Source organism: Pseudonaja textilis, chromosome 3 (genome assembly GCF_049901715.1).
Source record: "Pseudonaja textilis isolate UNSWEBS1 chromosome 3, rPseTex1.2, whole genome shotgun sequence".
Classification (NCBI taxonomy): domain Eukaryota; kingdom Metazoa; phylum Chordata; class Lepidosauria; order Squamata; family Elapidae; genus Pseudonaja; species Pseudonaja textilis.
The window spans coordinates 125031081-125045479 of record NC_141992.1 but is presented as its reverse complement, the minus strand read 5'-3'; the positions used below and the strand labels follow the sequence as shown (position 1 = coordinate 125045479).

The window sequence follows — 14399 nt, the reverse complement described above, 5'->3', positions numbered from 1 at the left end:
GGTCCCTGGGATCTAAAATTATGAGTTTGGTGGTCCCTGAGGTCCAAAAGTTTGGCGACCCATGGACTAGATAACCTGAAATGTATATTTACATCCATTTATATTCTGAAATTTAGCAGGCCTAAAAATAACCCAAGCCTAATTATGATGTGAGGGAAAACATTACCATGATTCATGAAGCTATTTCTTAGTATTATTAGTATATATTAATATATTGTTATATTAGTATATTACTATTTCTTAGTATCTGTTAAGCAAAAGATTGTAGGGAGAATCCTCACCTTTCAGTATAAAAAAGTCCCCATATTAGCAAAGAAATGTCCTCTCATTCCTAGAAGAGAGAAGGCTTCCTTGAAGTAAAACCACTCAAGGGGCCGGCTCCTGTGAATGGATATTTAGTTTCACAAACTATTCCATTAATGAACTAAGTACCTTCAGCTACTGTCTCTAGACAAGACTGGAATTGATCATATTAACAAGCAGAGAAACAAAGACATCTAAAATCTGCATTTCCTACCCAGCTCCAAGGACAGGGCATGACCTCCCATCCACTATGGGAGTCATGGAACCATAATTGCAGCGGTGAAATGCTACCAGTTTGGCTGAACCGGTAATAAAAAAAGCTCCGATGATCAGCTAAAAGAGAAAGAAGAGAAAAGTGTGGGATCGGCCTTCCCACCCACCCCTGCACTTTTCTGTTCTTTCTTCTCTCAGTTGATTGGCGTGGCAGAGCTTCAGCTGGTGTTTGGAAAGTTGTGCACATGCACAAAGTGCACGATCACCAAACCGGTAGGGTAACTGGTAGAATTCCACCACTGAATAATTAGAATACTAAAAGGGCACACTCAAGTGCAGATTAAAATACATTACACAATGAACATCTAAATCATAAAGCCCTAGAATCACATAAAAAAAAACATCCACTCACCAGACTATTTTGTCAGCTGTCTCAGAACCGATTGCTTTGTCACAGACCTCCTTTACAACTGCAGCTTGCCTCCGGTATCTTTCTCCCAGGTTTGAACTGGACCAGATTTTGCTTCCAACAGGAATTATTACAAAATAATTTGATTATATCCCATAGATTCTGGTCCTCTAATCCAGAAACTTTATTACAAAGAAGACATAGTTCAAAAGTGTTTTAGGAGAGAGAATGTATGAGTAGCAAAGCCTGAGAGTAGTATCAGAAGGGGAATCAGCATCAGCCTAGAGTTTCTACTTTCCAACAAGTAATCTAATTCTAACCTTCTTGAATTCTGTTAAGCCTTATCTAGTGTCAAAATAGTAGTAACCATTAGTTGACTAGATTCCTGTTCATAGACATGAACATGTGGCCTGTGCCTGACTGAGGAAACAAAAAGATGATCAACATTTTTTTTTACAGAAGTTCCATTTGAGTTTTGTGGCAAATCTCCTATAGCCAATCTACCACCCACTGTTACTTAGGGAGAGATGTGTTGTTGGTATATTTTGATATTGCATATTTTTATGTTATTAAAATATGTTAATTCAATGCATAATCAACTTTAGATAAAATGAATGTTATAAATATGCTGCCCTTTGAGGGCAGAAAAACGTAGATTCCATGAAAGTAGTTTATTATTTTACAGTAGAATAACTGAATCCTGAAAGACTATCAGTTTCTCACTATGCCATTTCATACCAAACAAAACCAAGACAAATTTATTTTGAGTTTTTTTTTTTAATGCTTTTCATTTTCTCCTGACTAAATTTTAGTTTTTCCTCTCTTAATGTTTATTGCTGTTTTCCTCCTTCCCAAGGCCAGATGTATATTTGTGTGGCAAATCTAGGCAACATACTAAAAAGCAGAGACATCCCCCTGCCAACAAAAATGTGTATAGTCAAGACTATGGTTTTCCCAGTTGCAATGTATGGCTGTTAAAGTTGAACCATAAGAAATGCTGAGCATCAAAGAATTGAGGCCTTTAAACTATGGTGCTGGAGAAGACTCCTGCGAGTCCCTTGGACTGCAAGGAGATTAAACTGGTCAGTCATAGAGGTCAACCCTGACTGCTCTAGAAGGCCAGATCCTGAAGATGAAACTCAAATACTTAAGCCACCTAATGAGAAGGAAGGGGTCACTGAAGAAGAGCCTAATGCTGGGAATGATTGAGGGGTATAGAAGAAGGAGACGACAGAGAATGAGGTGGCTGTGAGCTTAAATGGACTTTGGGGGATGGTAGAGGACAAGAAGCCCTAAAGGAACGTTGTCCATGGGGTTCCGATGGGTCGGAAACAACTTTGTGACTAAGAAAAAACAAATACATACACACACATTCTTTGCTACTGTTTCTTTGATTTCATCTGGATTTCAGATTGTTGGCCATTTGTATACATAATATGGTGCTTGAAGAAATCACCTGCAAAAAGAAATAGGAAATGGGGAGTGAGGGACTTTAACTTACGTCCACATTTTTACAAGCCAACAGAGAAAGTTTCAGTTTTGGCTCTTCCTCAAACATACCTGATGTTGGAAAATATCTGTTTTATTGCATTAACAGTTTTTTTAAAAAATTCTACATATCTGTGAAGCTCTCTTTAAAGCATATTCTGATGCATGAAGTGTCCTAGTGATCAATTAGACCTGCTAAAGTTATGCTCAACAGGTCTCTCACCCTCAGTACCCAGGGAAAATAATTTTACAAAGTTCTGTTTATAAGAATTCAGTATTTTGATTAATTTCCTGTTCCACTCTGTTAAGAAAGAAAGAAAGAAAGAAAGAAAGAAAGAAAGAAAGAAAGAAAGAAAGAAAGAAAGAAAGAAAGAATGAATTGCTACAAGGTCTTTCCAAAGCATGACCATAAGAGCAGTATAATATTTTTCTTTCTGTCTCTGAATATGTGTTAGTGTATATACACATGCACATTATATATGCTATATGCCTTTTTTATAAGCTTTATTTCTAATTTTGGCAGATTGGACTTTGTTTTTCCTAGGGGATGGGGAAAAATACTGGAGGATAATTTTGATCCCTTTTTCACTAAAATTACAGTGTGAGGGAGAACATTAAAAAAAAAAAGAAAAAAAATTATTCGGAATATATAAATTCCAAATTAAACTCTTAAATTCAAGAGGGCAACTGAGAAATTACCATCAGCTCCCTTTTTTGTTACCTTGGAGGCAACCAAGATCTTCCTACTAAAGTTTGATGCCAAGATGAAAAATTTTGTCAAGATTTTATGTATTTAATTGTTCATCAAATTTATGTAGCTACCCAGCTCATGACCTTGTTTTTTTAAAAAAATCTGAATTTTCCTATTATTTTTGGTATAAAATTACAATAAATGGGTAAGCTAAATTTATAAAATAATTAAAGCTCTTTAAAAATGGAGGGGAAAATAAACATCTTCCATCGGTTGCATTATGTTATTCTTATACTTTGTGTCAGATTGAATGCATACATTTATTTATCTACTTATTAGAATATAATTGCCCAACACAAACATTACTGTACATAAGAACTACTGCCCACCTAGCAATTTGAAAATATACAAATGAGGAGATAAAAAGGTACCACTTTGGTGGAAAGGTAACATTTTGTGTCCCTTTGGCTTACAGTCACGGGTGGGATTCTACCAGTTCACACCTATTTGCTAGAACGGGTTGTTAACATTCTAAGCAGTTTGGAGAACTGGTTGTTAGAAGAAATTACTGGCCTAATCCTGCAAGGAAGGCAGGAAGGAAACATTCTGGTGTTGCTTACAGAAACTGCCTCTCTGTTAACCTTTATTACATTCTTGGCAAGACTAGATTTCCTGTCTCAGGAAATCTCTGGAGTTTATTTCCCCTCCTTTGCTGGTACTTTGCTTGTGTGGAGTGACCATTCAAAGTTACAGTGGCACTGAAAAAAGTGACTTATGACTATTTTTCACACTTACAACTGTTGCAGCATCCCCACAGTCATGAGAGGCCGGGCAAGGAGACGGTGCCTCGATGTGATTGTTATTGAGTTGGCGACGCCCAGCCAATAACATGACCACCAAGCCATGCCCACCAACTAAGCCACGCCCACAGAACCGATTGTTAAAAAATTTCAATCCCACCGTTGCTTACAGTCATTCTGGCCACATGATCATAGAAATGTCTTCAGACAATGCTGCCCCACTCAGCTAAGAAACAGAGTTGAGCCTCAGCCCCTAGAGTTAGACCTAACTGGACAGGGGAAACTTTTACCTTTAGGACGTCAACCTGTTCTTACAGTCTTATGTGATCAAATAGTCAGCAGCATTATCATTTCTGACAATGGTACCAATTAGACAGAAAATAGCAATGGGAAGCTTTGTTATGTTTTTTGTTTTTCTAAAGGGTGGCAGGAACAAATAAGCAATAAGAGAGGTTGACATTCTTTTTCCACACCATCTGAAGTATGCTTGAAATCTGGGTTCCAGGTATATAAATAACACTCATGCTGACATTGAAAATCACCCAGAGAGTACTGCACATCAACTGTCACCAACTTTTCTTACGAGGACCAGCAATGGTAGTGACAGTGGAGGGAAAGAAGGGATGGTTTCCAACATGCGCCAGGTGCTTGCACAAATGGAGCTTTGCATACTCATCTGGTCACCCACTGCTTGCGCAACCTGGTTTCCCAAAAGCCGTGAACCAGTACTAGGCTGCAGACTGGTGGTTGGGGACTCCTGCTGTCCATCATTATGGGACTATATATAAGTCTATGTCTGTTGCTATTATTTCACACTTTTTTATTGATGAATGGCATCAAAATCAAGCAGGAATGATCTTTTAGCATGATGCTGCTTTATATTGGTGTGATTTTCAGACAATGGAAGAAATAATATAAAAAGTGGCATTGCAGAACTTCTTGTACCTCATGTGATTAGTTCTGTAAGCACCTCTGTTAATTAGAGAAAAGCAAAAATCAGATTATTTTTAAGGATTAATCTGTTGCTAATTAGGCAAAAAACAAATAGACAGCTTGATGGAACACTCTTGGGAGAAGGCTTGCTCACTACCTTAGGAGGGATGTCTAAATCTAATATCTTTCTTAATAAATAAAAGGATGAAATATGAACAGATCTTTCTCATAAAATAGGATTCTCCTTCTCTCCCTTGCAGCCTGCATCTTTCAGCTTTCGTAGATCTCTGAATCTGAGGAACTGAATGCTATCCTCTCAGTAAATGAACAATAGAACCTATCTCTACATGAGAAAAAGGCCATTTTTTTAAAAAAAAAAGTGATGAAATCTGTACCACAAACCTTTTATTCATTTTGGTAAGGCGGGATTCCTGATTACCAATCAGATTATGAATGTATGTATCTGAGAAGAGATTCAGAACCTTTGAGAATCTTTATGGTAATGTATTAATAACTTTTCAAAATTTTCAAGATTTCAAGATTTGGATATGCAGAACCCTGTTGAACTTGCTTACCCACTCATATCTTCTACTGAAGTTTAGCTTTATGTGTGAGACAAGCCTAGTACATTAAACAAAAGTGACTAAACTAAAAAAACTTCTAAAGTCCTTTTTAACTCAACCCTGAAAAGAAAGATGACAACTGGTTTTTCTTGTTCTGTTTAATCAGATTCAATTCTAGGAAGCTGTCTGGGCATATTCCTGCAGTTTTCTTGGCAAGGTGGTTTGCCATTGCTTTCTTCCTAGAGCTAAGAGAAAATGACTGGGCCAAGGTCAACCAACAGACTCTGTTCCTAAGGTGCTACTAAAATGCAAAGTTTTCTGGTTTCTAACCTGATGCCTTAACCACTTGTTAACATGATGACTAGTTGATAAAAAAAATATGAGTCAACAATTCAACTTCTCTAGTACAATAACTACCAATAATAATATACCACTTAGATGCTGCAGGATAGCTGGTAAAATCTGGTGAATTAATGCATGGTTAAAATGGAATAATTGGAAGTACAGGTAAAATTCAAAAAATTAGAATATCGTGCAAAAGTTCATTTATTTCAGTAAAGCAACTTAAAAGGTGAAGCTAATATATGAGATAGACTCATTACATGCACAGCAAGATAGTTCAAGCTGTGATGTGTCATAATTGTGATCATTATGGCTTACAGCTCATTAAAACCCCAAATCCACAATCTCAGAAAATTAGAATATTACATGCAAACAATAAAGCAAGGATTGTACATAGAACAATATCAGACCTCTGAAAAATATAAGCATGCATATATACTCAGTACTTGGTTTGGGCCCCTTTTGCAGCAATTGCTGCCTCAATGCGGTGTGGCATGGAAGCTATCAGCCTGTGGCACTGCTGAGGTGTTATGGAAGACCAGGATGCTTCAATAGCGGCCTTCAGCTCTTCTGCATTGTTCGGTCTCATGTCTCTCATCTTTCTCGGCAATCCCCCATAGATTCTCTATGGGGTTCAGTTCAGGTGAGTTTTCTGGCCAATCAAGCACAGTATTCCCACGGTCATTGAACCAGGTTTTGGTGCTTTTGGCAGTGTGGGCAGGTGCCAAGTCCTGCTGGAAAAGGAAGTCAGCATCCCCATAAAGCTCATCTGTGGAAGGAAGCATGAAGTGCTCCAAAATTTTCTGGTAGACAGCTGCGTTGACTCTGGACTTAATGAAGCACAGTGGACCAACACCAGCAGATGACATGGCTCCCCAAATTAACACAGATTGTGGAAACCTTACACTGGACTTCGAGCATCTTGCAGTGTGTGCCTCTCCATTCTTCCTCCAGACTCTGGGTCCTTGATTTCCAAATGAGATGCAAAAGTTGCTCTCATCAGAAAAGAGGACTTTGGACCACTGAGCAACAGACCAGGTCTGTTTTTCTTTAGCCCAGGTAAGATGCTTCTGACGTTGTTTGTTGTTCAGGAGTGGCTTGACAAGAGGAATACGACATTTGAAGCCCATGTCCAGGATCCATCTGTGTATCGTGGCTCTTGATGCACTGACTCCAGCCTCAGTCCACTCCTTGTGAAAGTCCCCAACATTTTTGAATGGCCTTTTCCTGACAATCCTCTCCAGGCTGCAATCATCCCTGCTGCTTGTGCACCTTTTTCTTCCACACTTTCCCTTCCACATAACTTTCTATTAATGTGCTTTGATATAGCACTTTGGGAACATCCAACTTCTTTTACAATTACCTTTTGAGGCTTTCCCTCCTTATGGAGGGTGTCAGTGATGGTTTTCTGCACAACTGTCAGGTCAGCAGTCTTTCCCATGATTGTGATTCCTACTGAACCAGACAGAGACCATTTAAAGGCTCAGGAACCCTTTGCAGGTGTTATGGCTTAATTAGCTGATTAGAGTGGGACCCTTTGAGCCTAGAATATTTAACCTTTTCACAATATTCTAATTTTCTGAGATTGTGGATTTGGGGTTTTCATGAGCTGTACGCCATAATTAATTATGACACATCATGGCTTGAACTATCTTGCTTTGTATGTAATGAGTCTATTTCATATATTAGGTTCACCTTTTAAGTTGAATTACTGAAATAAATGAACTTTTGCACGATAGTCTAATTTTTTGAGTTTCACCTGTATAACCATGCCTGCCTGCCTTTCTGTCCCTGGCTTCCATAAATTCCACTACAGCAGGGGTCCCCAACCACCAGTCCGCGGACCAGTACCGGTCCGTGGAACAATTTCTACCGGGTCGCTGGTTTGCTGGGTATCGCCATCTTGTTTTGATGAAAAAGTGCTTCTGGTGAGCTTTTCCGGGTAGAAAGTGGCATTTAGGTGCTGAAAGAATCCTCGCACCTTAGTTTCATGGAGGAGGGGGCGGCTTCGAACAAAACTAAGGCGCGAGGATTCTTTCAGCATGCATGGCAAGGCGAGCTGAGCGACCGTCCCGAAGCCGTCGCGAAGCCGATCGACACAGGTACAAAGGAGGAGTTGAAGGTGGCAGGGAGAAGCGGGGAACAGCTGGCTGGCCGGTTGCTCAGCTCGCCTTGCCATGCGTGCTGATGCCGGTACCGGGCCGCAGATGATTTTGTGATGCCGGTACCGGGCCGCAGCACAAAAAAGGTTGGGGACCACTGCACTACAGGACTGAGGAAAACTGTAATCTCATCTGCTTGAACACAACTGCAGCTTCATTTCACTTGGGAGACTATTTCCTAAGAATGTGTAATTCAGAGGCAGCTTCCCTTCACCCCTCTAACAGAATACATGGAGGCCAGGGAGGAGAAAGGAGTGGGATCACATGTGGAGCTGCTTTCTCTTACCATTTTCAATCCTTCTGGATGTTCATCGGAAGGCTTGACGGTGCAGCTGGGATTACAGAGCCAAGAAAAGAAAACAAAAGGAAAGATTTCAATTCGGCTGACTCACAATTCCTTTGACATAATTCCAAACATATTTGTTGTTTTTGAAATGTAGTGGTGTTCTGGGCTTTCTTAAAGTATAGTCACCTTTTATGGATTAACTTGAAATTCTTTATGAAGCACATCTGAAGTTTAGAACATTTCCCTACAGTCTGCCAGCTGAATAGCAGCATATGGTCTTCTCATACAAATATTAATTCTTCATTCATCACTGTACTAAGGGACTATAATATCAACATCTCAAAAATTCATATATAAGCAAAATAATTCTGCCCCTCCTTTGGGATAAGGAGAAGTCTTGAACAAAAGCCACCCCATCCATCAGGATAGTTAAACTTAATCTTTTGGGGATCACTTGCCAAATCATTAAATAAGATTAAAAATTCAGCCCACACTACACAAAGGACTTTCTGCTGTCTTACATACTGTATGCCTCTGTGTATATGTTTTGTATGTAGAAAGTGGTGGTAGTTCTGAGTGTAATTGGAATATATAAGAGAAGTTAGAGTTTTAGAATAAACGAATTCATTCAGTTTTCCTACAAAACTAAATGAAGGGGAAATAGACTGTCCCCTCCACCATCTCACAAAACGTTATTGGAAACCTGCAAACATAAGCCAAAAGAAGGTAGCTTCCATATCAGCCTGCTAATTTTATAAAGAGGTGCCTAATTTTTAAAAGCTGCTGATCAAACTGAAACATTAGTTTGAGGGAGTTGGAGAGATGGACCTCTGGAACTATACTAAGGCCTTGGCAATGGAAAATAGTGGCATGTTTCTCCATAGCATTTCCCGATCAGAAAACAGAGGGACTCTGAATAAATGAGATGCAACAGCAAATATGCAAATTATGATTTCAACTCTGTCATGTTAATCAAACATGGCAGAACCACATTATGTTGCTAGATGAAGTTGCATGTTTTTATTAGATAGTTAGATTTCATTGAGATACAGACAGATAAAATTGAAATAATGATAACAATATTTTTCCTCCTTTTGAGAGAGATCAAAGACACCCCAACCTGCAGTTTATTGTATTTGACATCTTAAAAAAAACCTGAATACTTACATGATTGAATCATTCTCTCAGTTCCATTAGTTTTATATCCATTAAAATTAGCAATTCATAACTCCAGCCAGACAAAATATCCAGAAAACTAGACAGAACACTATAAACTTGACGTTGAAAAATTAACCAGAAGAATATATTAGAGAACAAAATCTGTGCATCGCTAAAGTTAATGTTGTGTCAAGAAGTTCCCATCTGGTACAGATTGAATATTTTATATTGCCAACTGGGCACCAAAGAGATAGGGAGAATGGCCTCTAAATGATCATTCCTATCTGAAACATCCCATTTGCCCCATTGCTTAATAGAAATGTAGCTTTCAAACTGTGTCCTGGGAAAACATGAAGTTCCTCAGTGAAAGGCATTGCCCTCTTCTTTTAATATACAGCTAAAAGGGGTATTTTGAATGTATCCACCTAAGACAGTGATAACCTTTTTGGATTTTATTGTTATCCAGCTGACATTGAATCTGTTCATTAGAAAATGTCCCCACATCCTCTTGTGATGTACAAAACTAAAAAAAAAAGTTTGCTGTTTATTATATTTATATACCATCCATCCAGGAAATCTAAACAACTTCATTCTTCAGTATATTAGAACCTTAACTTTTCCATAGATGCATCCTGGTAAAAGATTTATAGGATGATTTCTATAGGAGTGGAACTTTGATGGAATTAGTTGCTAAAAAGATTGACATTAGTATCACTTCCTTCTCCCTTTATCAAAATCAAATTGAAAATGGAATTCAAATATAGTTTTAATTTGAAGTTCAGGGAAGTATATTCTCATAATAATCTTGTTAAATTGGTAAGCGTGAAAGATGTATAATATAGATTCCTAACATTCCTTCTCCCATAACTGGAACATTGACTGGGAATTATAATCATAAGAGTTCCATCTGAAGGACACCAAGGTGGAAAAGGCTATTTTAACACCTGAATTAACAATTAAAGTAACAATAAAAACAGTGGCATCATACACTGTATCTCAACAATACATTCATTTGTAATGACACAAAATAAGAAAGAAGTTGGGGGAGGGAGAATCCCATCTCCTTACTTGAAAATATAGAATAATCGCTGTCAAATAAGAAACATTATGGGAAAACCAACTTTAAATACAAGTCTGTAATGAATTATTCCACATAAAATGTTCTTACAAATACATTACCAAACACAATATCAATCCACTGGATGAGGGATCTCTGTTGTAAATATAATTTGCCTTTAAATACTTGTCTCCTCCAAATTAGTAAATATTTACTCATTTATTTGTTTTATTTGTGAAAGATAAGCCACTAAACATGTTTTTTCAAGAGTTAAAACATGTTTCCCCTTTATTAAAAAGTGAAATCAATATTTTTTTCTTCATTGGTATAAAATAATAATACTTTATTTGTGGTCACAGACCAAAACACAAGTACAACAAAAGAAGAATATGGGAAAATTAATCATGAATAATTGGTCACCAAAAACTTGACTAAGGGGAATTACAGCATTCTCCTCTGATGGTTACAGCTCTTTAAAAAGATTTGGAAACCAAAGAAGTGATATATGAGGAGCCATCTCCTAGACAATATAAGAACAAATTACTAACATTGGGTCTAGAAGGGTCTGTTTCAAGGAGAGACAGTAACTTAGATCTGCCTGCGTTATACATAGGGCAATATAAAAGGACATGCTCCGCAGTTTCAACCTCAGCTCTGTCACAGGGGCATAGCTGCTCGTTAATCGGGAGCCTCTTAAATCGCCCATCCAGTAGTGCTGAGGACAAGACATTAAAGCGAGCTAGGGAGAAAGCTCTTCTATACTTGGGAATGGTTAGAGTGTAAAAATAGGAAGCCATCCTCAGTCCGTAATTATTAAATTGGCTGAAGATCAGAGGGGAGAAAGTTTTGTTAGCTCTGGCTCGTAGATATTGCAAGTCAATGTCCACAAGCCATTGGACTACCCTAAATTGGGCGTCCTTAAGGCCATAATCTCCCAGGACATCCCCCGTAAAACCTAGCAGATGTAATTTCTTCATCATCTCCCTCTCCCAATGAGAAATATGAGAGTCAGCAAACGCCAGGGAGAGGTAGCTACCAGGAACTGCCAGAAAAAGCACCCAAAACCACCATTTAAAGGTGTTAATCCACACCATACATTCGACTGATTGAGTGCCCAGTTCCAAGTACATTGGAGCAAAACCAACACAAGGAGGAAGACCCAGAAGTTTTCTAAAAAATACAGCCTGGGTTCTTTCAATACAATCCTTGAAGCCCCGTATCCATATGAGAATTCTGTAAAGAGTTTCAGCCAAAATTTTGGCTTTCTAAATACGCAGAGCAGAAAGAATAAACTGGCCTCCTTGGGTATAAAAAAATCTTAAAATCTGCTGGTGACTACAGGAGGCTGAGTTTAGCACCTGGGTTCGATGTCTAGTCCAAGCACCGGTGTTCTGAAATTGAACACCTAAATACTTAAAATGGAAAACCTGCTTAACAGCATTACCATTGATAGCCCAGTTATACAATTTCTGGGCTCTAGAGAACACCAATATTTTGGATTTATCATAATTAATAGACAAGTGGTTCTTAGCACAGTAGGACCCGAATGCAGAAAGTAATCTTTTCAGACCTGGCCTTGACAATGAAAGGAGGGCCGCATCGTCAGTATAAAGGAGAAGCGGGATCTTCATAGTTGACAACTTTGGGGTGTGAGATTCAATATGTCCAATGTGAAAGGTCAAGTCAGATAAGAATAAATTAAACAAAAGAGGAGCCAGAACACAATCCTGCCTTACTCCGTTCTTAATCAGGGTGGGATTTGAAAGTTCTCCCTGCAGACCATACCTCACCTGATTAGAGGTCTGGTTGTACAAGGATCTAATTAGGAACAGAAGACATCTATTGATAGAACTTTTGAGCAGTTTTGACCACAACAGTCCCCTACGGACTGAGTCAAATGCTGACTTTAGGTCAATAAAAGCAGTAAAAAGTTTGCCACCTGGTATGGTAATATATTTATCGACCAAGTGTGCTGAGACAATGCAGTGGTCCAGTGTGGCACAGCCCGCTTTAAACCCAATCTGTTCAGCACCAATAATATTGGACTCCTCAACCCAGGTGAGGAGTCTATGTTGGAGATATTTAGCATACAGTTTCCCAATGATGGAGAGCAGGCTTATGGGGCAATAGTCGGCTGAATTGTTCCTATTTCCTCATTTAAAAACTAGAACAATAATTGCTAATTTCCAGGAGGTAGGGATCTTGCCAGAAGTATTGATATGTGTGAAGAGTCTTACTAAGAGAGAATCCACCACTCGGGACTGGATTTTAGCAGACCAGGGAGTATAGCATCAGGGGCTTTGCTTGACTTGAGTTCGGAGATAAGCTCAGTAATCTCAGCATGAGTCATGGGTTACCAGTCAGGAACTGCAGGAGGTGCCATGGACCAAGCACAGTCGAACTTGTTGACACCTGGAAAATTGTCAAGAAATGGTTTTCTCAAGCTCTGTTGGAAATACAGCAGAGAAGGAGTTCTTGATGACCCGGCAAGGAGCTGGCAATAATTTGCCAAAATAATCGAGTGTTCTTCTGCTGGATGGAGAGGAGAAGTAGATCCCACTTCTCTCTCGCTTTAGCTTTTTTTTCTTAGTACTTAGTCCTTTATACTCCCGCTTCAAGCGGTAGTAGTCCTCTGGTGGGCATTTATCCCCTCGATTAAGATGGAGCAGGTAAACCTGATCAATCTGGTTCCTGAGCATCAGACACTCTTTGTCAAACCAAGTATTACTTCTTGAATGATATGGACCACTCAGCCTACGGACGGCTCCTAGCTCCCTTTGAACACTATTAATTAGTGATTCAAAGGCTGAGATTGTCCCTGGGCCACTACTTGTTAGGGCCTGATTGTATAGGCTGACACACTCCGGAGATGATAAAAAGGAGTTGAACTTTCTTTCAGTATTAGAAGACCATTTGATCCTCCTTGTATATGAGGCCACATAGGGATCTAATATCTGGGGACCCCAGGGAGATGTATATTTGAGGAAAGCCCAATGATTGTAACCAGGGGGTAGTGGTCGCTCTCCATAAGGCAGTTCACATAAAAAGCACGGACTGCCTTTCTAAGAAGCTGGGATACCAGCACAAAATCAATAACACTACTTCCACGTGAGGAACTAAAAGTAAACTCACCAGCTAGATCACCTAGGGTACTCCCATTAAGAATTATCTTTTTATGTTGAGCTGCTAAAAGGGCTAACTGAATGCCAGAAAAAATTGTTAATTCATCCTTAGAATGTCTGGCTGAAATCAGGTGTCCTATGGCCTGGAGGGTTTCTTGGGAGTAGAGTGCCTCAATCGATGGGGGAACTTGCACTCCCAATCGGGCATTAAAGTTGTCCCCTATAAGGATGTACAGCGCTGGGAATTTAGTTTCCATACAAGTAATGTAATTCTCCAGCACGCCCCATTGAGCCTTACTATCAGCATGCGTCATCATCAGGGGAAGATAAACATTGAACACTAACAGTTTGTTGCATCCTCTCTTAATTAGGAGCACCATAGCTAAAGAGCCACAGGAGGTCAGCTCCACTGTTCCCACTTTCAAAGAAATAGAGACCAAGCAAGCTAGACCACCCTTAGGCCTTCCTGTCATAGATTGTCTGGTGGCAGCCAAAGAAATGACCGTAAACCCTGTAAGGGATATCTTATTGCATGCCCAGGTCTCTGAAGCAGGACCACATCAAATGAATATAGTTGGTGAATTCTGTGGTACCACACCTTCTCCCCCAACTTGCTATGTTCCATGAAAGGCACTTAAGTGTGCAGTGGGGAGGGGCGGTTGCCAGATTTAATTGTCATTCTGTGTGATTAATGTTTTCCAGAATGCCGTTCATATCCAAAAAGATACACCCGTTGTTAAGTGGCAGGGTCATCCTCTTAGGAGGCAAAGGCAGGGAAGGAGGGAGGGGAGGCAAGCCTTGTTCATGGGGCTGTAGAGCTCTAAGTGCACTCCAGTTAGTACTTGTGGCATTAATTGGTTGCTTAGCTGGCA

The 14399-nt window shown here is 39.4% G+C and overlaps 1 long non-coding RNA gene across 1 annotated transcript in view; it reads right to left on the bottom strand.

The window, feature by feature from the left end:
• Positions 1–1725: 1725 nt before the first annotated feature.
• Positions 1726–14399, bottom strand: part of LOC148126313 (uncharacterized) — a 44865-nt gene continuing 32191 nt past the window's right edge. Inside the window, exons 3-4 of the long non-coding RNA XR_015743083.1 lie at positions 8191–8236; positions 1726–2381 (exon numbers count right to left, since the gene is read on the bottom strand). This is a non-coding gene — a long non-coding RNA (uncharacterized LOC148126313). The remainder of the gene's footprint in view (positions 2382–8190; positions 8237–14399) is intronic.